The 27,337-nt window shown below is 39.5% G+C and overlaps 1 long non-coding RNA gene across 1 annotated transcript in view; it reads right to left on the reverse strand.

Annotated features, from left to right (window-relative positions):
- LOC139693533 (uncharacterized) overlaps positions 1-27,337 on the reverse strand; it is an 821,473-nt gene that overhangs the window by 736,081 nt on the left and 58,055 nt on the right. The gene's annotated exons all lie outside the window — the stretch shown is intronic.

The following is a 27,337-nucleotide window of genomic DNA, read 5'->3' on the forward strand; positions in this document are numbered from 1 at the left end:
CGAACGTAATGGAGAACGGCGCTCGCCCCTATCGCATCGTTGGAAATCCGTGGCAACGATCCCAATCACGCCATAAAGACTTGGCGAACCCGAGCAAATGGACCGACTAGACCGGCTGGACTTTTTAGCCGCTGGCTAGGGAGGTAAACGGGTAAAGAGACTGGAGAACAGCGTGCGGGGAGAAAGAGGAGATCGTGGGGAGGGTAAGGGAAAAAGGGGAGTCCAAACGATTCTCTCAGGTCCAGTAGGGATTCCTCCACCAAAACGCCGAGGAGTGGAGAGAAGGAGAGAGCGGGTGAGGGAAGTGTGACCATTCACCTCATGGGTCTCCAATTCTCCATGGTATGTTTGAGCTTAATAGAAAAAGGACCCGGTGGAGTTAGTGGAAACCCCAGATGCTGAACCTTCGTCTCCCGCATGAAAACAAAAAGGGACGAAGGACTGAGATGCATTTAAAACCACCTCATTTTTCCGCGTAATTAGGACCACCCGCGGAGGCCAATAGAATCGCGAGCCACTTCCCTCTGGACTCGGAAAATGGGAATAAATTTAAACGCTTTAAAGTCTCGACGCATTCGACGGCGGGGCATGAGAAAACACTTTGAGGAGTTTAATACCAATGGGGAAATCATGAAAACAGACGGAAATGAGGGAAGCCAAGATGTGCGTTTTAGCAGTACACATTAATGTTTATCTTTTTGTGGTGGTTGGAGGTGGGGGGAAGGGGAGGGAAAGCAACCGACATCTGACGTCTCTAGCGCGATTGGTGAAAGGAGGTAAGATCTATGGAACGGTAGGTTTTTATGATGGCGGAGAGACGGACTCGGAGACCGTCATCGATCTGCTCAGTTATTAACGATAAATGAACCAAGAGGTAGCTCAGGTTAACGTCCCATCCAACGGAAAGGAGTGCGGGACTTTACGTGCTTTCCACACGAAACCCAAATAGTAATTGGAATTAATAAAAAAAATCCGAAACAGCCGGGACTCGAAGCTCTTCCCAAGACGAGGGGAGTCAATATACTACATCAAATACACTTTCCAAAGAAACAGTTTGATTCCTATATTTTTAATTTTTTGATCGATCCAAAGTTATCTCAAGTTTTGACGAAGCAAAACATTAGGGCTCCAATGGGTCTAACGGCTGGTGGCGAAACAGTATTTAAAGTCTTCTTCACGGTGAGTACCTAAACGACCGAATAATTGCACAGAGAACAATTGTAAAAAGTACAAGAGAAAAATCCTGGATTTTATTTAGTTTTCTTCTGCCAATAAACGCTCATTAAACGAGGGCATGATTCACAAATATACATCCAGGATAATAAACCAATCACAAATAGAGAATTATCAGGAGAGGGCTCACCTCGTAGTGACCTATAAATACGTGTAAAATCCATACACAAACAGTGTAAGAGAGGAATTACCTTTTCCGTTTGTTGTCTGCGGTTTTTCAGGAACATACTCGTATTGCAGCCGAAAAATCACAAAACTTAGGTGAAACTAAAGGTCCCCAGAAGCAACTTGAATCGCACCCGAGACCTGCGGTCAGTAGCTGAACGCAATATCCACTAGATAACCACGCCTCATACTATGCTGATAATGATGATAAACGCAATGATGGCTTTGTCATGTGTAATTTAATTAGTCGTATGCTAAGGGTTATATGCAGTAAAGAGTGGCAGCTGATGTCCATCTGGAGTGAATTGCAAATATTTGTATAAAGTTTCCGTTCTTGAAGCAGCAATTTATTTGATCGTAAAATTCCAGGCAAATAAACCACTCAGGAAAGTAACCATCAAGGTACATGAAAAAGCTAATATAACTAGGTAAAATTGCGTGCCACAGGGAATTATTTCATTTCCCTGTTCATAAGTGACTACTTTATTTACGAGATATGGAACCTATATTACTTTAAGTGACGTGAAACTTCCTTAATTGTAAAATGTTCATTAAATATTCTCACGCACTTACAGCAACAAGTTACTCATGATTTAGCAGATTCGCATTATTTCACGCTAGTTTCATTTGATTTTCAGATTCAGCAGATTTAAATACTGTAGTTTAAGATTAAGATTTTTAGTTGAGTTTTTGCGTAGTAAAACCTATGCGTTTAAACTTAAAATATTACGTAAACGGCATAATTCCACCATTTTTTAGATCTTAAATATATATTGGAACAAACAATTAAGAAACAATTAATTGTTGATTTCTCATGCCTTGAGACTATTCACTCTCTGCTACAAACCCTAGCAGTGACTTGCAGGGTACCATGTTGACACAGATAGAAATGCCAGGTTGTAAATGATCAACTAGTCTATTAAAGCGTAGGATTTGGTTGAAAAGAATATGGAACTACTAAGCTAGTAACCTATTCCAGCCACTAAGTAAAATACCGAAGCACCGGAAGACATTTTCACGATTTTGCAAACGGAAGAATGTTTTATTTGACTACCGTTAGGGACTAAATTATTCGCTTTGATATCAAAAAACCATAAATATATTTTACACCTGATACCGACACGTTTTAATTCAGAAACCCAAACAAATAAGCAATTGAAAGCCACACTCTAGATCATTATATTCAATGTATTCAATTCACCCGGATATACTTGGCTGATTCAATACGAAATTCATGCAATGTAATTTAGTGTTTTCTCTTTCGAATGCCTTCATTAAACTTTTAACGCTGATGTCCTCACATTAGTAGTTTTTTTTAACAGAGCCATGTCCTCTCAGAGCAAAACCAAAAAAACCAAAGGCACTGTAGAACTACGGTTGTTAGCCCAGTTACATCTGATAAAATCTTTCAAACTGGGATAATTACCCTGTTAGTTGAGAGCCTTCTCACATGAATTTTACTCAAGGGTGAATTTTAATACGAAAACCAGCATTACTTATGTTTAATTCAGGATCCAACTATTTTTGTAGAAATCATCCAGGAGCGTGGTATTTTAATGAGCTGAATTTGCCTCTCTTCACTAACGTCACTAACCCCTGGGTCGGAAGTAATCTCTCCTCGCGTACAATTTAATGGCGGCCACTCTTCGATAGTCTCCTTGTGTAGAACCGTAGCAGGCATTTCCGCCCTCAAAATAGAGCCTCTAGTTTCCCGAACTCAGCCGCTGTCTAGCTCCCGGTGCCTTTTCGTGATCTAAACTGTATCGCTTGCTTTTCTGGGATAGTATATTAAACCACGAGGGTTAGAAACTTTATGAACTCTGATGTAAAATTCTAATTAACAAAACAGTGGTCGAAGGAGTAAAATTAGTGATAATTTTAAAATAAAATTCCAAAAGTAATACCTTGGACGCTACCCACTCGACTAGAAAGACTGAGTTAAGACACATAATAATTTACAACTCTTGGTTACTTTATCTTAAGTTTTTCAAGTAGGGTTAACACAATTGTGGAGAAAGTTCTGTTAAGGCTACGCAATATTTTTAAGTTTGCAATTAATAAAAACAACTTCATGGTAGATGAGAAATGGTTAAGTCAAAACAAACTCGCTAATCATGTGAATATCAAACAAAATGTGGAACAGTGCCAACAATTTTGAGATGCCGGTACTTATATCTACGGCTCCGGATTATCTATTTTGAAAAAAATGCCTGACGCAAAACTTAAATTCCAACACAACGTTCACAGACTGAACGCAATATAATAACCTTTGTGCAGGAGGAACAAGTGGAATTCAATAAGGAACGTTCATGTTTAGAGTAATTTTATTTTTTATGCATAAAGCAATTTTCCGAATGGCTCATTCAGTGCATGCGAGAGATCAAAGTCAAAAACGATGTGAAAATGATTAAAAATAACATACGTCTCGCATACAAGCGTCTGTAACTGCGACAATAATAGAATTTTTACAGCAATAACAAGATTGTACATATTTCTACGGAAGTTCTACGAAGTGCGTTAGCGCGGTACATCAAAGTTTCATCGTTTCCTCGATGAGACGAAAACTTCCTCATATTCTGCGAAACCGGTTTGTTCTTGGTATCATCATGTACAGCAGTCTGGCGAGGCGAATCTAAATTCAGACGGTAACCAAGCTTACTGAGAGGCATCTCAATGTTCATTATTAAAATGATAAGTTCGCAGTCTCAAGAGAGTATGCTACAGAACGCGGTGTGGGTCGTTGGATATCAATAAAACTTACGGATGCAACAAATGTATCATTTTAAGTATAAATATACATAATATCCACGAAGTCAACCTTGATTATATTAAGTTCAACTCAAACGTCTCACAATGTAGTCTCAAAATGCTCTCAACGCCGAATAACATTCCGCCATGCAGGTGACGTATTTAGATGCAATGAACATTCAATATGAAGCCTCAAATTTCCTCATTAACGAATTGCATTTAAACAGAACAGAAATGCTTGAAAATTATAATTCAATTTAAATCATCTCTAAATGTACCCGGTGAACCATTTAAAATGCATAAACCCAAGACAAAGTGGTGAAACTAGGAGGAATACTGAAACAGCATTACGACACTTTCCTCGTGTGACACACCTCAATAGTTGGTAAACCTATCGACCGACATCACCTTCTGGCATCACTTGCCTACTTATATAAATAAAGCGATGCATATAAATCAAGGCCAACAGGCTCGGTAAGGAAAGAAAGTAGTCATCAAAATAGTTATACATACTTAAAAAGACCAAGACGGCGTTCAAGATTATCAGTTAATCTGATATGCCGCTCGTTTTGGTTCATATCTTTATACCAGTCTTTTCAAACGAAGCACGATAAAAAAACGAGAAAAGTGAAATATCTCTAAGCGCCTCCATCTTATCCTAAACGCTTGCCATAGCTAATTTACGTTCGCATCCTTGAAAACTGGGTCGATTGGTGTAAATCGATCTTGTGATTTGGAAAACGGGCTGGTGTATTCATTTTTACTTTCTCCATAACCAGAACGGGGGAAGTCACATTAAAGATAATAAAAAACCGATTTCAAGAATTCATTGGGAATGAATTTTTCGAAATCACTCAAACCCATCTGAGCACTTTCCCGAGCTGATTCCCTTGGGTAACTATTTATGTATGAGAATTAGCTGTGATACTCACGCAAACTCAATCAATATGAACGCATCATAACTTTTAACGTTCAATGTGCGACACAATTAATTCCAATTGACGAAAATATGAAGCACGAAGTTAGATTTTCGGAGAAACTAAAAGCTGAAAGAATACTGGGTTAAAACATTTGTTAAATTTACATTTGGCAAACAGGAATAGACCGTCCAAGCCTGAACTTGGAAAGAAACCTTCTCTTTCATAACGAGATAAAATACAAGAGCTGAAGTTCCTCTTAGTTTACAAACACAAAAGGGGAAAGAAAACTATTCAGACGGAATTATGAATGTAATTAGCCAGGGGGGAGTGATAACGTAATTTCTTCTTGCCACCAATCTTGTGTGTGGGACATTAGGGTAAAAAAGCTGTTCATTCGCCGGGCTTATCTCAACACTGCACTGTAATGCAAATATAATGGGTTCATAAAACTAACAGAGTAATCAACCCGAGGGTTGCTTGGATAGGAGAGAGTAGAAATCACCCAATACGCCCCAAGGAGTGCGCCATTCATGAATCAGGGTAAGGGGAGGGCAGTTGCTTCCCCTCTGCCGCCTGCGGTTTCATAGGAAGACGTATTAGGTAATCTACCGGTTAAGGTAGGTTTTCGGATGGACAAAACTACCAATTACATATTTCGTTTCTCCATAAAAACAAAACCCAACATTCCAATCGACAACAAGCCCCTCCTCATCTCTGTATACTTCCTCCCTTCATCCCGTTCAACACCCCTTCCAGCCCTTTCCTCGTTTGCTCAACATTCTCCCCTCTCTCAACATCCCACTGCCGATCAATATGCTTTTCATTCAATTTTCATGCCTCCTTATGACTCCTCCCAACAATCCCGTCTCCTCCCCCCACATGCATAGCACCTCCTCATTTGTTTTCCTTTCTCTCCTCTTAACGTTCTCATTCTTCTCCACACCCACATTTCAAAAGCCTCAAATCTACACCTATCATCCTGCTTGAATGATCATGTTTCCGCACTGTACATAGCTACACTCCATATCAAAGTTTTTCCGAGTCTTTTCTTAACATTCTTACTCAACGTCCCCGTCATCAACTCCCTCCTCCTTGTGAAAACCTCTTTTCCTAGCGCAATTCTTCTCCTTATGTCCCTACTACTTTGACCGTGTTGGTCCAAAACACTTCCGAGATACGTAAACTGTTCTACCTGCTCTAGTTTTTGCCCTCCTATTTTAATGTTTAGCTTAGCCTTTTTCTTTCTAGAAAATCGCATAACCTTTGTTTTATTAATGCTGATTCTCATCCCATATCTATCACACTGAATTTCCAATTCACTCATGCTTGCAACCCCTTAGCTGACTGGCAAACTAGAGCTTGGTCATTAGCGAACCCAACTAATTTTACGAATTCCCCGGCCACTTTCATTCCTACCTCCAGGTCTTCTCATGCCTCTTTAATAATTTCCTCTACATACAGGTTGAACAGCAACAGTGGTAATGGGCAACCCTGCCTTACACCTCTCCCTAACACTGCCCATCCGGACTCCCCGTTCCCCACTCGCATCTGAGCAGTCTGAGATATATGTACAGGTTGCGGATTAGCCTCCTGTCCCTCCAATCTATTCCTATTTTCTTCTATATACTCATTAGTTTTTCCCAATTCACTCTATCAAAAGCCTTTTCAAATTCTAGGAAACAGGCAAACGATCCCTAATTGTATTCTATAATCTTCTCGATTAATGATATCATTACTGCAATAGCATCGTGCGTGCCTCTCCCCTTCCTAAACCCAAACTAACCATCTACTAAATAATCATTTGCCCTGCTCTCCATCTTTTTGTTAATGATCCTAGGAACCACTTTTGCTGCGCCAGGATGATATGGTACCCTAAAAATCACTCGTTAGGGTTTTTTCTATGGCAAAAGTGATACAGATTCTCTTTTCTCCGTCGACGGAACGTGAAATCTCATGGTGGAGGTTTGGCAAATAGTAAATTTTCATTCACTGCGCACTCCTGGTTGCCCAAATAAGCCTAGTATCCAGGAGTAATCACTCGGTTTCTTTGACAGGTTTCGATACCGTGAACAGGAATCCCTTTACTCGATCGGGTGTTTCACCTACAAAGAAAATTATGGTGTCATGTTGATAAATATCTATCATTGCTGATAGGAAAGGTGCGCACTTCCTGACGTTAATTTTACTTTGGAATCAGACCTAATTTTTCATGTCCACCTTTTACACTTGAGTTATTTATTATTTCCGGGAATTAAGTGAACTTATCTTTTAAAGGTGCCCTTCAACGGCTGGGAAGGAAACCTATCTCCGTTCCACACAAGACTTTATTTTACTACCAAGCGTATGAAATTAAAAACACCGGAAAACGTCCAGAAAGTTTTGTGATTGTGATATCAACAGCAACTTCATCGTATAATGTGCGAAGATGTAGTGCGAACGTTTATTTCGCTTTAATAGTAAACGGATTATGCAAGCGGCTCTATTTTTAAATATGAATTAATATGAGGAATTAACTTCATATTCGTATGCTGGAAAAAGTCAGTGGCTACTTCCCGGGGAGCGGTCGAGAAGGGTTTTGTGATATTGATGGCAAAAACAACTGATTTTGCGTGATAACACCGTATGATCAGCACATTATATCACTGAAAACAACCACGTAAGTAGAATGTACTCTAAATCTGGGTTGTTATGTGCGTGCATCAAAAAATTATGGTAACCACCACAGTTGTTACCCCCAAAAGCCGGTTTGATAGATGAGGTTAGAACTCACCAAGTACTACGCCCAACGGCTTGTGAAATTCATGCATCATGATACGGGGGTGTAGTTCCTTTTCATGTGCCGCCAGCACAGGAAGATATGATACCTTAAAAACCACACTGCTAGGGTGAAGTTGAGCGTGCTCTGAGACGACACCGAAAATCGAACCCGGGCCTTCCGGTCAGCAACTTAGCGCTCTACACACTGGACTCTGGACCCGCTATGGAATGATTTAATACACATTATAATTTAGAACGGACTTTTATAGACTCTACAGATTCTGATAGGGATACCTCATGAGTGAAAGAAGCAAATTATTGTCAGAGCAACAGTCTACAATGTATTGATAGGTTTGCGATGGACACGGGTGCAACAAAATTCTTTAATTTTAAGTCTTGACTAACACGATACAAAATACACTTAAATCATACTGCGCATTAAAATAACCCATTCATTAGCTCTGCATACCTCCATACCAAGCTAAATTGCAACCAAAAATATTTATCCTGTACTACCGAATATATTTGACAAATCTATCCTTCAGCGGGTAGGCCTTTCTTGGCGGTCTTACGAAATGGGCAGGGGGTTGAAATCCTGATAATACTTCCGGCAACCATGTGAAAATTAAGCTCACGGTGATTTTCCAGGAGATCTAAGGCGGCACCGGGAAATGTATTCGGTGTAACCACTCCGAATGTGTGAATTTCACATTTCGTGCAGTTTAATCCGGTGGACCTTTCCTGTCAAAATGACCCTCGAAGGTTAGGTAGCCTAATCAGTTCTTCCAATAATTTTCCTTTCCGATTTTCAATTGAAACTTGAACACGTATAGGAGAGATGTTGGTTCGAACCGGGTTATGTCTCATCTTAAACACATGGCGGGAATTTAGGAGTGAGCAGGAACTGATTTCTTTTCTTAATTAAAGATTATTTAATTACTATTTTATCAAATTCCAATAAACTGCGGAAGATGCCGCGAAAGTAACTTTTAACGGAGTCATCCCCTAAATTTACATTACGATGCAACAATTTCAGAGGGTAAAAATTATTCGCCTTGGCTGGGATTCGAACCCGTATCCCTCGATGCCGGGCCGATTGCTTTAGTCAGTTAAGCTACCGAAGGGTCCTTTTACACGTAGCCCCTAGTATCACGCTGGTGGGAGAAAAATCACAAGAAGTTCAAGGAAACTGACTGCCAGACAGAGCGAAAAATGGAATCTTTGCACACTCGAAAAAATCGTGACCAAGAAGGAATATCGTCCACGACATTTCGAACTTTAAGAAAATGTCTAAAATAATTAAATAATGCAAAATAATGACCCCCAGGTAAAAATTTTAGGAAACTAAACTCTTTCCCCTTCCAAAGGCCCTCATAGCGGATTTCGGGGTAAAACGTGGGCGTTCATATGCTTTAAAACGTAAAAATATCTACTTCTTCTTGCTCCATAAAATATCGAAAGATTCCCGAGAGTAAGAGTCGTCAATTTCGGCAAATAAGTTCAATTCTCATTTTTAAACAAGAGTACCAAGGAGGAAATGAATGTGAGTTTAGAAGGTATTCGTGATGCTATTGTAATAATGAGGTCACTTGTAGAAATGAACATAAAGAGTACAACTAGATTGCATTTGAAATATTCGTGGATTTTGAAAAGGATTCTTCCAGGATAACTGGGCGCAATCAATGAACAAGGTGGGAAAATAGAAGTAGACTGCAGGGAAAAATGACTATCCGGAGCCCTGAATAATTGAATTTGGTATGTTTTCAGAACATTAACCAAAGTCTTTACATGTTTCAGATGGCACAAGTAAGGATAACGAATGAGCGCTACACAGAGGAGTTAGCTATCCCAATTCTTATCACTTCTTTTCAACACATGTGCGAAGAAAATGGTTAGGGAGGCATGAGAAGGACTGGAGACTGGAGTGAAAGTAGGTAGGGAACTCTTCAATCAGATTTGCGAATGGCCAGGTTTCGGTTGGCCAGTAAGCCAAAGAATTACAATCATTACTTGGCACCTGACAGAATCAGTGTGATATGCATAGAGATGAGAACTAATAACAACAAAAGGAAGGTAATGAGACTCTCTAGAATGAAGAAGCATAAGGTAAACATCATAGTTGCGGAACATAAACTAGAAGAGGTAGAGTGGATGATCTATTTAGGAATTGTTTTCGAGGAAAAGTGTTAGAGTAGCAGGAAAATTGCGTTCGGTAAAGAAGCGTTTACAAAGAGGTGAGAGTTGACATGCACCTTAGTTAAAGCTGTCCAGAAGTATAAAAACTAGCAAAAACTTTGAAACTGAGCGACGTTGTGTATGTCTCAGAAACTTGGTCGTTGAGACAAGAGGTGAAACGTGAATTGAAGCTTTTCTGCTGTGGGTGTGGAGAAGTGAAGAAAAAATAAAATGGACAGAAGGGACAACATAATGAATTTATGGGCTTGGAAAGAGGAGAGAGACAGCTATTCGGAGAAAGTCGAAGAAGGAAGGGCATGTGGATGCAATAGATATTATGATGCAATGGGATGCTGAAGACAGACATTAAGGGAGGTGGCAGGCATGGAGAGCTAAACAATGTGTTATTGTAATATCTAGTATGGGGCTTAGGGATATTTTGCGTGAGGCTAGTCAGGGCTTAGAAACAAAGTACTGTGTAATGCCAAGGTTATTTGAAAACCTACTCTAACCCGACAGATTACTTTTAATAACATGTTCTACTAATTGGGGCTTATTGGGGCTCATTACGCAAAAAAGTACCTTACCTTTGCCGTAAAGCTGAATTGATTTAGTCACGCGGAGTTTTGTTCTGAAAGGGTATCTTGCTACGGTGTATTCTCTAATGGCGCTATATTTATGCAAATTTGGGTGGCATTTAACTTTTCGGCTTTTCACATTCGTTTAAAGAGTAATTGCCTAATTGTGGAAAAACAACTTTTTGATCACATCAGATTCATTAAGACAATAGAGAAATCTAAAACTAAAAAAGTTCTGCTGCCAGTGAATTTCAGTTTCAGGGTACTGCCTTTCTCTTCGAATATCATCGCTTCTATATTTACTGGTTTCAATCAGAATAAATATTAGCCAATCTAGATAATATATCTTATCTCGAAACGTTATTCTAAATCATTCTAGAGATCACGCAAACGTTGTAAACAGGAGATTGCTTTCATAACTCGAATGGTTAGATACAGAAAAAAGGACAACTCTCACATTCCAGCACACATAAACACGTTTCTCAGAGCTCTCAATCAACTTTATTTCTTATAAAGTCAAGTTCTTCCTTTTTTTTAAAAAAATACATTAGTACGTAAGACTCTTTTACTCATAACGTAAATCAACTCGCAGCACCCACATAAACTGTTAATTTGACTCACAAGTGACTCGATGCCTATAGCTTCCAGGAATTCAATTGGGTGGAAAATCTGTATGAGGGTTGATATAAAAGGTCGCAGGATTGGAGAGGGGGGCGCGACTAGCGGTCCGAATCCCACATGCCCGAAAGGAACCGAGAAAACAGATGACCAAGATGACTCGTCTAAGGGACAAAAGATTAAGTGCGGGGCAGTGCGCCAAATTTTTAAGGGGCAAGATTAGCAAAAGTGACGTCTAACTTCGGAATTTCGGATTAATTCATGTTAGACACAACATCCAATGAATAGGACATGCGTAGATGAATTCGCTCGACACGACCAACCCCATGGTCGTCGGACAGGCATTCCTTCTTCCGGCGACGCACACTGCCAAGAGTCATCGCGGTGGATTTGTGACAGACCGGGTATGAGTCTGTCCCAGGGCATAATTGAGACTAATGGGACCACCATCAACACCCTCGACATATAGCGCTTCCTTTTTCTCACACAAAGATAGAAGCTACAGAAAATAAATTACTCGCCAAAACAGCGTTATGGTGTCAAGTATTTATATATATTTATTTCAGTCTGTGATATTACATTTTTGTCGGCGACAAAAACACAGTTTTTTGAAAATGAAAATATGGAATTTAATATGCTCCAAAAAGGAATCCATTTCAAAAAAGAATGTTTCTTCAATGTCTTCCATTGGGTGTGGACGTAAAAACCTCAAGCGAATGAGGATGCTTGCTTTTTCTGTACGAAGCATGAAGGAAAGCATTTTATTCGTGAAAAAATCGATTTTCCGTGTTGAGAGTGAAAACAGGTATTGACATCTCTCTCGATTATGCGACCCCTTCGCATTTTTGTGTTTAGACATGCGTGTGCAAGCCAGTCAACTGATTTCGACGGCAAGATAAGTAAAAAAACCTAGTCAACTGAGCGGCGCGAATTTTTATTTTTTTTATTCCTTCTCCTGAAATTGAATAACTGAAATCGATACTTTTAAATGATTTATCGATTTTATTGGTTCGAGATGAATTGAGAAACAGTATTGTGTTCCATATTTGTAGCTGCAATGTTTTAACTAATTCAGTATTATATATTTTTTCTTTAAAACTATTTGCGGAGGAATTATTTTCATTCAATCTTCTTTCCCTTAACCTTTATCACCCTAGAATTGTTTGCGAACTGCAAATTAGCATACATTAAGGTTACCCACTCATGAAGAGCGGAAATCTGCTCATGAAGAGCGGAATAATCTCTGCTGTAATAAACAATACAGCAGAGATTATTTAATGCACGATTATGTACATACCTAAAACTGAACGTGCGAAGAATCACACTTAAATTCTCAAACATATTATCCTAAGAACTCAACTATTTTCGAAAGAAAATTAACAATAATGGAACAGGAAAAACGAATTAAAATTACTTAAAAAATTAACTTTCAACAAAAATATTTACACAGGATTCGGCTTAAATTATGAAGCTGTAGTGCTTACTTAGCAACCGAGTGTTTGTTAGATAAAATACAAATAAGCAAATGGAGATTACATAATGCGCAATGCACCAATTTGGGAAATATCCACTGCCATTTAGCAAGCGGGAGAGGAGCGTTCAAGTTTGAAGTGACAGGAAACATTGTATGTAATTACAAGAGTTTATTCAGCTATTTCCCCGGATATATTTATCAAAACAATTCACAAAAAAAGTTCGCGGAAGAAAATACAAAGGTAAATAGTCCTCAGGAAGAGCTAATATTACTCACGTGGTGATTATTCGTCACGATTAAAATAGCTTTGTATGTAGTACGAGCGACAGCACTTAGGAAAACAAAGTTGTTGAATTACAACGAGCTATTACATTTTGGTAAGGCAATATTATCACTTCATCTGAGTTTATTATAACCTTGAAGCTTAACGATCGGTTTTACAAGAGTGATGTCACAACTACGAATGAAGTTATTCCCTCTCCAAAAAACAGATTTATTTTCAAAGATATCTCAAACCTGAGTCATTTCTCATTTGTCGAATGTTTAAGGATTGCCGCTAGCCAAGCGTATTAACATTTCAACTTCCTCCTCCCGAGCGAGAACCCGTTTTTCCTTTTCCTCCTTTCAGGAACACAGTCAGTCGCCCGGGAAATCTGTCGGATTTCGGTTAATAAGAGAGAAATATCGCCTGCAAACGCACACATTAGTCTTTCCTTTGTGGTGGGGGGAAAGGAAGCTTCTCCCACCCCCATGGAGAGTCCCCAACGCTTCTTTGTTTGTGTGCGCGCGCGCGTGTTCTTACGTTTACGCTGGTCGCCGACCACTCCCCCCTTCGAGAGAAACCCTGATAACAAAAGGTAAGGACGGCGACGCTTTGGGAAGTGGGCGGGGGTGAGGAGGGTGTGGATCGCCGGGTGCCGCCGGAAGGCGATAATGAGTGCAGCACGGGAGGAGATGGATGCGGCGGAGGGAAGCTCGATGTAGGTGCGGTCTACTAACGGTTAAAGGGCCGAAAGTCTGAATGAACCCTAAGCGGTTAATTGTCGCGTAATCGGAACAGGCAAAGGGGACCGCGGGACGGGTCAATTAACGAAAAACCCTTCCGTTTTAAGGGTAGGAAAAAAGAGAGCGAAAATGTGTGATGTTCATCCTATAAAAAAATATTTCTGATATTAAGGAATTCTCATATTTAAAAAAAAATACTTAAAGGACACAGGAAATAGTGCATTGCGACTTTTTGAAATTCTTTTGTTGAGATTGAAAAGAATGAATACCGCATGTTGCCACGAGAGAATTATACACGCAGAGAAATATTAAATGATAAAATTATTCACATTCACAAAAATTAACATTTGAAGGACTTTGTCCGATAATAATAAGTAATAGCGAAAAATCAAAGGGCTCTTTGAAAAAGGAATCGCCGAATAAACATTCCAGAGAACATTTTTACGTTATCGCGAACGACTTTATTCATTAAGTTGATTGTTCACAAATATTCTCTATGCCACCGCTTTCGAATTCACATCCAATGGTGAAGCACACGTGCCTTGCATCGAGATGAGACTCAACGAGGTACTTGCACATTGTCAAATTCCTTTTGTCATTCGAGTTCGGGTTGCGAGCAAACCTAGGTTAACTCCACTTTACACGAAACATGTTACCTACATAATTTGGCATTTTTCCTTTGTTTCATTGAACACGATTTTATTATTTAAATATTTAAAATACAAAGCGTTTGAGGACCTTTTCACATATATTAATTACTCTTTGCAAAATATCCTGTCTATAACAACCCGTAACGCCATCAGAGGGATGCCATTAAATACAAACTCGCCCCCTTTGGCTACGAGCCAGATAATACTTCCTGATAAACGAACCTATAGCGGATTTGAGGGTAACATATCAATTATAAAATACCGAAATATAAAATTATTCGCTTGCCCAGAGACAAAAATATGGACAAAATTTCACATGATGATGATGATGAGGTCCCTTTTCTCTTGGCGGTAAGTGAATGAAATAAAATTTCTTCGCCTAAACATGTGCTCGTGATCCGTAAAAAAACAAAGGAAAAATGTACTTTTCCGCCGAATATTACGATTTTGTAGAGGATTTTGCACCATATACATGCACACAAGCCAGGATCTGGGACAGCGCTGACTAAAAAATTTATGCGACTGTAAAAATCTATAAAAACGAACATTCAATACAAGTAACTAACCCACCCCCCCCTTTAGCACTACGTAGGCATCCCCACCGAAAAGTTCATAAAAAGGGTGTGTTTCTGTATCACTTAAATTTGCAGCGGAGACTTAAAATTCACGCCCAGGGTATTATACATGAGCGAGGAAATCAAATTTTCACAGAGGGTAAAAGGCTTTAAAAATAAATAAAGGAATTTTCCGAAAAAATCTCTATACACACATATTTAATTTTTTGCTCCCTTTACATGTCATTTTCATTTATTTCCTGTGAATCATTATGTCTATCCCGAAAAATTATTCTCCTTTAAAAATGATACATTCGTTTGATTCCAGATTGTCATCATATCAATCAATCTTAAAATCACCCGCCTGCCATTTATGCCATGGGCGCATGACAATAATTTACATTTCACTCATTCTCGAAGACCTAATTTAATTTACTAGTAGTCCTTACGAGAAAATGTTCAATTTTTACATGTCACGCAATGAGAACTACGTGTATCAACAAGACATTTGGTAACGGGGAGGAGAAGACTAAGCAATCACCTGACAAATTGTACGCCTAATAGTCGCCTAAATCGAAATCTACCGCGCAGGAATTGATGACGTAAGAACTCTTGATTGATTTTATCCGGTTATATCCAAGAGCTGGATCGAAATTCGCCGACATTAGTCATATTTTCACCAGCACTCTGAACGAATGCATTTCACGATCAGACACAAAAGAGTACTTACTTTTCCGTTGACAAACTGACGAGAACCACCCGATTCACGTCGGCATTTCCTTCTGGCTACAGTGAAATGAACAAACGATAAAAGAGTTTCATCAGTATTAACTTTATACCACGAAATATATATATATATATATATATATATATATATATATATATATATATAATCAAACGCGTCTAAAATGAAACTCGACGAAGCACTAATGACGTTATAAAAAGAAGGATAATTTGGAAAAGACAGATTTTGGATTAATGATAAGAGGGGTAACAATTACAGGGAATAGTATTCAGGTAAAGAAAAAAGGTTTTTTTTACATGTTTCGAGTGGAGCGTAATGATATTCGGACATGAGAGCGGGAGGGTCAGAAAGGGGCAAACAGAGGTATTTGTATGGTTATGAAATGAGGTGAATGGAGGAGAATGGCGAGTGCAGAATGAACCGACTGGGTTGTGAATTCAAGTGGACTGGAGAGGTCTGGCAGAGTGCGGGAGAGGTAAGGGGCTGTTAAAGACGTTAATGGAGAGGGAAAAAATGTAGTTAGGGCCACACACTTCGAAGACAATGCTTATAGCAGGACATTCTGGAGGGGATGGGAATAGAGTGAGAGGAAGAAGAGGGTTTTGAGTGTTAACAGAAGTCAGGAAGGGAAGAAGCTACCAACAGATGAGGGGAGATTCAAGGGACCGTGGAAAATGGGAGGGCATTGTCCAGTTGATACCTGTCGGAGAGAAGATACGCGGAAGAAGAATATGAAACTGCAGTGTTTGTATTGCGAAAAGGCTTTCCGAGGTCGGAAAATGGCCATTCCTGGGCGCAATCCATCTGGTCTCTTCAAGTAAAATCACCAGAATAACGTGTAACGGGTCCCAAGAACGCTTCGAATTGCAGTGTTCTTACAACACCAATGACAATAGGAAAAAATAATAAATCACCTAAAGCAGACCTTAAATTATCAAATGCGGTTGCGCGTTTTATTCTGCTTCCGTTTTGATCGTTAGAATTCCTTCTCGTGCATAAACTGAACAATAACTTTTCATCAACTGCTTCACGAATACAGAGGGTCCAGATAGCTCCTTCATTCCACTTTTAAAATATTAAATGGTACCCGAGTTAATTACCAGGCGGCATTCATAAATATTAAACTAACTACATTACTCCATACGTCGATAATACACAAAAACATCTTCAACAATTTATAATCAAACACTTTACAAACAAACGAGCAGGATTAGTCACCGACAGAATTCTCATCAATGGTTAGGAATGAAACTTTCGCCAGCAAGTCGATTTTTTCGGAAAATACTGGAATTCACCCTGGTCATTCAAAAGATCATATTATATAAAAAAATTAACATAATCGCCATTTTGGTGTCTCCCTCGAGATCAAATCATTGAGTATATTGAGTTTTTAATAAAATCGTACATGTTTCGTCAAAAACTAACTATTCAAGTTGAATAATGGCCGAAGTCTATTTTTAAAATTTATTATACCCATTAACGCTTTCGCAAGGTGCCGTTTTCTAATATCATCACTCGGGCCAATTTAGATTGGAAAACAAAATATTGGCGAAAGAATTACAGTTTTTCGCCATGAGAGCAATGCAATTCGATAAGAAAATAAGGAATTTTCAAAATTAAATACTTAAAATGAATGAGAGATCATATCAATAGAAATTAAGATCCGGCTATAGAGAAGAAGATTATGATGTACAATAAAATAAGTGCAGAAAACTCAAGAAAAGTATTGGGAAATGGCTGAAATAGGGAAATTCCTTTAATCTAGAATTTAGTCTCCGCACTTCCAGAGGCTCCCATCATAGACTAGTCGTAAATTAGGGAAGAACAAATTTGGAGATTCCACTTGAATTTTTATTTTTCACGACCATGATTTCGTTGCAAGGCAGGATCATCATCACTTGATAATGTTGCCTCGCAAAGAAAAATAAAAATTCAAGTAGAATCTCCAAAGTTAGTCTTCCCTCATGAGCGCCTAGTATGAAAGACTTCCACCAAATAATGCCTGAGACAGTGCCTTATTTCCCATCATAAAGTTTTTAATAACTCTCAGACTATATGTACTTCAAAGTAATATTTTATAAATCGGCCAGCTTTTACATCGCTTGATGTCCCTTATCCTTGATAAAAAAGCTCATGTTTGATCTCTTACGTTTGGTATACACGAAACACTTTTTTCGTCGGAATTATTTTAGGAAATTGAGGTTGTTGAAAACACAGTTGAGTTCAGGAAAAAATATGCAGTGTGCCAACATAATACCTGATGCTGAAACGACCTTCTTGAAATGAACGTTTCAAGGGGCACATGCCATAAAGGCAGAAGTGAAGAAATGGACCAAGTTGTATAGGCGGGTGTTCTCAGCTCATGTGCAAATCAATCGGCTACACAACTCGTTTCGTCTCCCAGCCGTGGACTCCAACCCGGTTTCCGACGGCCTGCAAAGGATGATTTTCAGGCGGCAGCACTGGGTCAGGTTGCTGCTTCCTTTTCACTCCTTGGGAGAGCTTCGCCAGGGAGAAAGTTTGTGAAGAGGCTCCTTTGCGATGCCTACGAGATCGTCATGCTGGATTAGCACAACCCACTTAGCTTGGAAATGGTAAGTGTTGGGGGGGGGGAGGGGGCATTCGCGATCATTCTCCCCCGTAAAATAACGTCCTTCACTGAGTGGGACACCCTCATCGTTCAAAGTCCTTTTAGAAAAAAATGCAAATTACGTAATGCAATTTCAGCGACGTGTTTTCTGAGCGGAAATCCAATGATCTCCATAGAGTGTATCGATTTTATGATCGCACCTTTGATATCTCTCTCATCTCGTTTTTCATGCTGGAGCACCAATAAAATGTTCCACATTTTCACAGAAAAATAATACCGAAAGAAAGGGGGTACCCATCATGTTACTTGTTCAGGGAACGCACTTAGATCCCATTTCCAACTAAAAAAAACACTCTTAAAACTAAACTACGTTAAATATTTCATCCGAGTAATTAATCGATTTCGGAATCTGTTAAGTCTTGTTGGCATCGTTTCAACCCGCTGAAACAAAACAACGAGATATATAGTATGTCGAATTCAGACTTCACTCGACATTAATATAAATCTACATATTAATACAAAATTACATGACGTATTCTACATCCACATCTACTTAATACCCAGCAAGCCGCCGCAAGGGCGTGTGGCGGGGGGTGTTAGAACACCACCCGTAATTTAGAAAAGAAATAAAAACCGCATGCAAGAACCACAAATTCATACATCCACAAAGAAAACATGGCATACATTCATGAATGAACACTTACACCCCACACATGCAAACACTAAAACTACATCTTACATACACATGCACCTGAAAGTATACCTAACAGCTTTGCAGTGTTTAACTTTGCTCCGACTTGTAAATTCAATGTTTTTAATATTTCTAAAGTGACTTCGGTTTCTTAGTATTATGATTTCTGATTGTTCGGGAAAAGAATGAGTATTTGTACCCATCTGTAGTGGAATCTATCTCCCTTATTTTATCTTTGTGGTCTGATCTACCTAAGTAGTGTGGGGCCATTAGAATCCCTTCAGTGTCATAGTTAAACTCGTTTGTTCTGAACCTTTCTAAAAGTCTGTCTCGCTTGTTCTCTCCGCACTTCAAGTAAAATATTCTTGCGGATATGTTCGCAAAAGGAATAGTCGTTCTATTTGCGTCTCCCATTGACCTGAAATAAGTAGTCTCTCACGGGAAAAGTACGTCACTATGAGAAATAGTTACACCCATTTAATGACGCTCGTCAGCTTTACATTCATTTGTGCCATACAATTCCAAATAAAACCCTAGGAGCCGTAAGTCGACTTTCAATGATCGAATTTCCTGAGTCATTCCCCACACAGTATACTCCGCCGTGTTACAAATTATAACTCAGAGGTAGCTTCCATGACAGGTGACTCGAGTAACCCGTCATGGAAGCTGCCTCTTCGGCACTGTCAATGTCACGTCACTTGACGTTGCAGATACTTAAAAGAGGTTGACGGCGAAAGAGTCATTCTTCAAAGCAAAGGGTACTGGCGACAGTGGGAAAGAGATTCAGTTACTTCCTCCTCATGGAAAACGGTGGGGGGGACTGTAGGAAAGAGTCGGTGGTGGTGAGGGGCGGAGGAGGGTGCTCTCAGTAGTAGGTATTGACCAACCCAAAGATAGAGACACCCGATAGAGATGAGTGGTTCGTGAGTGAACAGTTCCAAATGAACTATTCCTTCCCGGGAAATTAGTGAACTATTGCCTCCATTAAATTAGCGAACTATTCAATTCCGTAGACATTTGATTATATCACCGAGGACTAAACTCCTCCGTTCCCAGTGAATGCTTCAGGAACTATTCCTCCGCTTTAGTTCGTCGCTAGATAGTACCACTTCAAGTTCACAGGGAATGCCTAGTTTATTATGAATAGATCGATAGGGGCAGTTAACAGTGAAGTTCGTTGGAAATAATTCATTAGGAATAGTTCGATGGAAATTCTTCGTATATTATAGGCACATAAATTAATGTGTGCTTGTACATATTCTTGTAGAAAATGATTTTTTACACTTTCATAAAATCGTGATTTGGAAATTTGGAATATAGGTATAATCTCTGATTGGTACTGCGTGTGTGACGGTAGAGAAAAATGTCAGTAGTAAACAGCTCAATAAATATTATTAATGTTATACCTAACATTTAGATGAGAAACCTATTCGATGCCACGCAAAACCTTTTCTCAGCCAGATCCACGCGGTTAAGCCTCTTCGAACTCACTCTTATCAACCTGACTCCATGCCAGCTGTGCTCGGCTTTTATTTCCGAAAGAGCGTATTAGTTGTAGACCGTATGACAGACATCAAAGACATATTAAGTGCAACAGGTTAAGAACATGAATAATGTATATCAAGTGCAAACCGTAAAACGGATCGAAACGAGACACAGTGCGCCATCTGGCGACACATCTGAAGACTAAAACGAGAGGTGTTGCGTTTGTTTACATTGAGTCGTTACGCAGCAGCAGCGGTACGTGTCTTAACCTGTTCGTCGCCGCGTGCAACGGAAGCAATGAAGGAGCTAAAGGAACAGCGTGTGTGCGTGAAATTTTGTTTCAAACTTGGCAAAGGTGCTACGGAGACATTTGGAATGATTCAGCAAGCCTTTGTTAATGAAACTATGAGTCGAAGCCAGTATTTTGAGTGGCACAGTCGTTTTAAATCGGGCAGAACCTCGACAGATGAAGATTCGCGAACGGGGCGGCCTTCCACTTCGACAGACCCCAACTATGTCAATTTGGTGCTGGCAAATAGCCGTTTAACTGTTAGGGAGATAGCTGAGGAAGTGAACATTAGTTTTGGATCCTGTCAGACAATTTTGACAGACATTTTGGGAATGACGCACGCCGCATCAAAATTAGTTCCGCAGGTGCTGACTGATGAACAGAGACAAAAACGTGTGGACATTTGTCAGGGACTCCTGGATCGAGCCAATGCCGCCCCAGAGTTTCTTAAAACCTTCTTTTTCTTTCCAAAGTTAAAATCAACCTTGAAAGGGAGCCGATTCGACTCTATTGCGGACATTTAAACTAATTGTACTAATTATACAGCCAAGGCATGTAATTTGAGGGCGACATGTTCGATGAAGCTGTATCCGTCGAAATAAACAAGTTATAAAATCAGTCCTGTCTTTTCTTGATCACATCTTGTATTATTCACATCCATGAGACTTTCACATAAGCTATATATTACCATATATATGTACATACATATATATATAAATATATATATTTATATATATATATATATAATATAATATAATATAATATAATATAGAAATATAATTAATATTAATACATATAATATATGGTTAGTTCCGATAAATAATTTTACTATATACCATATTTTTGAGAATTTTGGCACAATGCAAGTGTATAATCAGCAAATAATTACACAATAAACTTCTTGATGCTCACAATATACGATAATGGGGAAAGGGCAAATTTACGAAGCCGCAAAAAGGAGTCTGCGAAAATAATTTTTTCCGCGATTACTTACATCTAATTTTACAAACGATTATATCTATATCAAATGGTGCAAACCCAATGTTCCATCCTGTCAGACCATAATAAATTATACACGAATGAATTATATACGAGGGTGGTCTGAAAAGTTTCCGACCTCAGAAAATTTCATAAAAATTGTCTTGTATCTTTGTTAGATCGGAAACTTTTCAGACCACCCTCGCACTTACCACTGGCGGACCCGGTACGTAACTCGAGTGATAAAAGTGAATGAGCATTGACACTGATCTCAAAATAAAAAAGACGATTTCCGAATATTTCCATAGTTTCTTTCTTCTTCAAAGGAACAAAAGGAACCAAGACAATTACACGAACGTATCTTTTAGGAATGGCGCCTATATCTACACATCCCTACGTGTATGCAGCAAATACAGCAGAGGTTAACAGTTCATTTGAATAATTCAATCAGAAGAACAGTGAATCGGTGAGCTATTCCCTAAAATTAACATTACAGGTAATTCCTATCACTACTGCTTGAGGGAAGGCCACGCTGGGAGGAGGACCGTAGGGACGGGAGGGGATTTGATGAAGTGGGTGGGAGGAGACAGGATGAATTTAAGAGGGGTTACAGTAAAGTTTTAAAAACAGATTCTCGACTCTAAAGGGATACTTGGAACAACGGAAGGAGATTCATCAATCGCCCATTATAAAAGAAAACGGAAGGGCAAAAAGTTTGAAGTAATACTTAAGACCTGGTATTCATATTCTACTTGTAGCGGCCATTTGAAAATCGACTTCTTATCTTTGACTGAACTTCTTAAATTGTTCACGAAAACCACACCTAAGTGGTAACCTAATAAAGTGAAGAGCTTAATTACCAACCAGTGGGTAGCGTGTTCAATTGCGAACAATAAGTGGAAGCATGCAAAAAAAGCTAACCTATTAATATCGAAATATCATTTAATCATAAATTTATCTCGATTGAATCGATATAAATCGATAAATATATACTGTATAATACATTCATTTTGCTATACATGGAGTGAATTATTGATATCGATAAATTAAAAGATGCACATGACGATATAATTTTCGCCATCCGAATTATTCGCGTGAGACCCTACAGAGCACGAACGGGCAGAAAACACACACGGGTACCGCGAGTTGATGTTCCGGAACCGCGCTGCTCGGAGACGATTAACCGAGTGGCTTCCGGGGGTCACCGCCGTCCGACAACGTTAGGAAAACATTTCACCGAGCCCGGAAGCCAGGTAGACGCTCCCTAGCCACGGTCGGTAGGAGGCTTAGTAATTAATCAGCATAAAACTTAGTAAGCTAAACATTTGGAGAATTAATTGGTGGTTAAAGTTTGCTTACCTTTCATCCAGAAATTAAATTCGATTGAATGGAGGGTCAACTGCCAATTTGCAATATCGAAGTGGGCACCAATTTACGCGATGGTGCAGAGCACGTTTTGGTATCATGACTTTCTGAAGCGAGTAAAGATTTCGCACGCGCAGTGTATATTAAAACGTATAACGAAAAGTAACAACTCGTACTATTCCCTGACAAAAATCATCACCATATCGAACGTATTCGGACGTGCATTTGAGGCACGGTACGTAGCAAATTAAACATTTATACTAAAATAATATTAGAGTCACTTTTCTCACACACAATTTCCTAGTGATAATTTTCACTAACATTCCAAAAGTTTAAGGCTGACTTATTCAAAAATCACATTCAAACACAAAACAAAGCTAAGGCAGTGTAACGTGGGAACTGGCGAGTATTATTTAAAATATATTATTACATTTTGTAACGCCCATTCCGTTCGTTCTTGGACGAGATGCGGGGAAAAATATTCCTGAATTTGCGAAAATAGTTACACTCTTTCCAACCCAAGAAATTCCACCTATTAACAGTTATATTACGTTATTATTGTATTCATAGTAATTACTTATTATATTATCCCCTATCCATTGCGAGAACTTTCTTTTGTTGGCCCTAAATAATTTACTACGTCAGTTTTTCGTAACTTCAATTCCATCCAATGAGAAAAGAAATAAGTACGTGTAGACGTGCGTAAGAAGTACTCATATATGTATATGTAGATGTAAGGCTTTTGCGAGGTGAGATGGAGAGACAGAGGGGATTACAGGAACGATAACTACATAGTAATTTACAGTGATGTAGGGAAGGAGAAAGGCAAAGTGGAATTGCTGAAGTACTACATACAAAAAAAGTATTGAATTTAGGGCAGGTGATGTAATAAAATTCTATCGGTAGAGATAAAAGCAGACCCGACTAGTCTAGTGATAATTATACTGAGAATTCCGACATTTAGTCACCGGGAGTTAGAACGTACTACAGATCGTCACAACTGTACTACCGAAAACGCAGCAGTGAATACCTTTTCCGTACAGTGCCTTTACGATAGAAAAGGGATGATATTGCAGGAAAGACAGGATAATTTCAACGGCAAAAATATAAGTAAAAGAACCAGCCCCCCGCCAGCTTGAATGCAATCGCACAGCACACGTATTTGCTCTGAATCGTCATTAGGTGTATTTTTCTGAATGTATATCCAAGAACGTTGAAAGTAGCTATTTGTAAATTGAGGGAGGAGTGATTGCCCAGTGGGTAGACTGCTTGGCTACTGACCGGGGGCGGCCGGGATTGATTCACGGGGAAACCGCTGGGCACCCTCAGCTTCACCCTTCCTGGAAAACCGCAGGCGAAACAGGAAAAGTAACTCACCCGCCTACCCTGATGGGTGAATTCACACGCCGTTGGGCTTAGTACTACAGTAGGTGAGCTCTGCCCTTATCCATCAAACCGACTTTCGGCCTAACAACTAAGGTAGTTACCACAAATATTAACTGCACTTCACATAACACCCCAGATTTAACGGTTATTCTAATTACGTGATCGTTTTCATAAATAAAGAGAAATAACGCGCTGATATTACGATGCCATCACGCACAATCAGTTGTTTTTGCCATCTACATCACAAAACCTTCTCCACCGCTACCCGGGAGGTAGCCACTATCTTTTTACATCACAGGAATACTAAGTGCATGCCTCAAAACGATTCATATTTAACAATTGAGTTACTAGCATAATCCATTAACGCGACATGATATACCTGTAATGTTCACACTTTGTCATTGCCCATTACACGATGTTGTTGTTGATATCACAAGCGCAAAACATTCTGGACGTTTTCCGGTGTTTTTAATTGAATACGGTTGATAATAAAATAAAAAGTCTAGCGTGGAATGGAGATAGGTTTCCTTACAATCCAGTGAATGTCACCTTCAAAAGATAAGCTCACTTAATTTCCGGAAATAATCGATTACTCAAGTGTAAACGGTGGACACAAAAAATAAGTCTGACAGAAATATAAATGATTCCAAGGTAAAATTAATGTCAGGAAGTGCGCACCTTTCCTACCAGTATGATACACATTTCTCAAAGTGACACCAAAAGTGGTTTTGTAAGTGAAACACTCAAATTTTTACTTACGAGCAAAGGGATTCCTGCCCCTGGTGTTGACGGAAAACATCAGTCAAACAAAACGCGTGATTACAGCTGGACACTAGGATTATCACGGTAAAAAGGAGTACAGAGGGGAAGAAAATTCACCGTTCTCCAAAACTCCCACCACGAGATTTTATGTGCCGTGGACGGGAACATGGAAACTGGACCCATTTTGTCGAAAATTTGTGTCGAATTTGTCGAAACAAACCGAATATTGCTGTGAAAATCTACTCCGAGTTTTCGAAAATCACAATTTCACTTTTTCCACCAGGACCCGCTACCGCGAATCCCTGATTGTTTGCGTTAAAACTCTCACTTTTTACGCGTAAAATTCCGTACCCTCGCTTAATGCAGCGAATCTATTCCACATCCTGGTCGATAGGTTAAAGAGGAAGTGAAAACTTTAAAGAAAATATTTATAACAACCACGACTTCTGGGCCAAAGCGAGGGAAGTTATAGAGGGAAGGGTGCCAGGGTATCCGACACAGACCTCACCCCATCCCCGACACCCTTTAACCCCATTCCTCTACGCGCCGCTTAACCTCAGGGGACAAAAAAAGTTTTAAATATGCGGAAGAGCACAAACCGTGTAAATCTGTGCGGAGCGAACCCGGTTTCGGGGTTGGCGTGCGATAGAGTACTGGCCGCATGCAGTTTCATTTTAAACAACGCGGCGACAGAGGAGCGGGAAGGAGGAGGTTTTGGGAGGGGGTGAGGTCAAGGTTCTTCCCCGGTTTAGTCGGCTTGAAAAGTCGGAGCGGTTCTAAAGCTTAAAAGCCATGACGGAGTGGAAGCTCGGCATGGAAGGGGCGTAACTCTAAACGAAAAATTGATTCAATAGTTCGCCCGCTGCAATACACTCCTGAGGGAACCTGTTTGTGGGAAGGGGACCTAGAAACGACATTTCACGCTCCTGTGACGTGAAGAAAAAATAAAGGAAAATTGAAATTTCGCAACAGAATAAGCAAATGAGTCTCTGGAACTTTAAAAAAATATTATAAATAATTTTTGATTAATTAATAGATAGTAGATAAATTAGATTAAATTAGATTAATTAATTAATAGTAATTACTAGATTCTGTAACTAGATCGAATTTCTATCTCTTAACATGTCAAATGATTCCAGTAGTAGTAGCAGTTTTAGGGGAGGCGACCGGCAGCTGACGTTATTTGCTCCATTAGGGATAGACAGGAAAGGTTGAGAGAAACCCGGCGTCGGAATTAGCCTAGTCTTATCAAAAGGTGCCAAAGGGTCCGCAGTTTATCGTCCCACCCGACTGGGCGGCGTACTCACTCTAAGTGCTCTCTCCAACAAAGCACCTCAAGTAGGAATCGGGGTACCACTGAAAAATATCTGCCGCCACCGGGATTCGAACCTGGGTGGGAAGCCAGTACGTTAGCCACCGCACCATCCCAATCCCTTGATTCCACTAACTCCTGAATATTCTCACAGGAGTGCACCCTGAGAGTTATCGTTAAGAGACCTTCTTTAAGTGTGTCAAATCTAGATGCCTACAACACATTTATACTTTCTCTCACTACGACACTGGCAGCTTCAATAATCTATTTTTAAAGTTCAAAATGTGCGAAAATGCCGCAACAGTGACTTCAGCGAAGTCACAGGCTGATCTGAATGCAAATTGGAGAAATTTTTCAATGAGGAAATCACTCACATAGACCGGGAATTCCTTCCGCTAAACGCGAATGGTTTTCCCAAAGAGAAAATTTCTGCAATCAAGTCTTTTTATACTTGATACAAAAAATTGCAATGATACAAATCACCCTTCAGGTTGATTACTTGGGTATATGGTACACATACGTAGTTTTACCAAAAAACTACAAAACAAAAACAGCAAAATATGAACCTAAAAACTCCAAAGGGCCCAAGGTCGCAAAATGTATGTTTTCGGTGTCATACAGTAATGCTACTTCATACGACGAATGTTTAATATGAACTACGCAGTCCGAATGAATAATGAAGAGGTCTTAGGAGTGACTCCGGAGAAAACTGGTAGAAAGCAGAGAAAAACTAACAGGAAAATCGCTGCGGGAATTACATGCTCAGAATCGTAAAGACGGGACATCTGGAGGGGAAAAACCAACGACAATGAAAAACGAGGATGAATAACAAGAAGCATTGATGCAATTCTCTATGA

Source organism: Hetaerina americana, unplaced genomic scaffold, assembly GCF_022747635.1.
Source record: "Hetaerina americana unplaced genomic scaffold, ioHetAmer1.1.p SCAF_5, whole genome shotgun sequence".
NCBI lineage: Eukaryota > Metazoa > Arthropoda > Insecta > Odonata > Calopterygidae > Hetaerina > Hetaerina americana.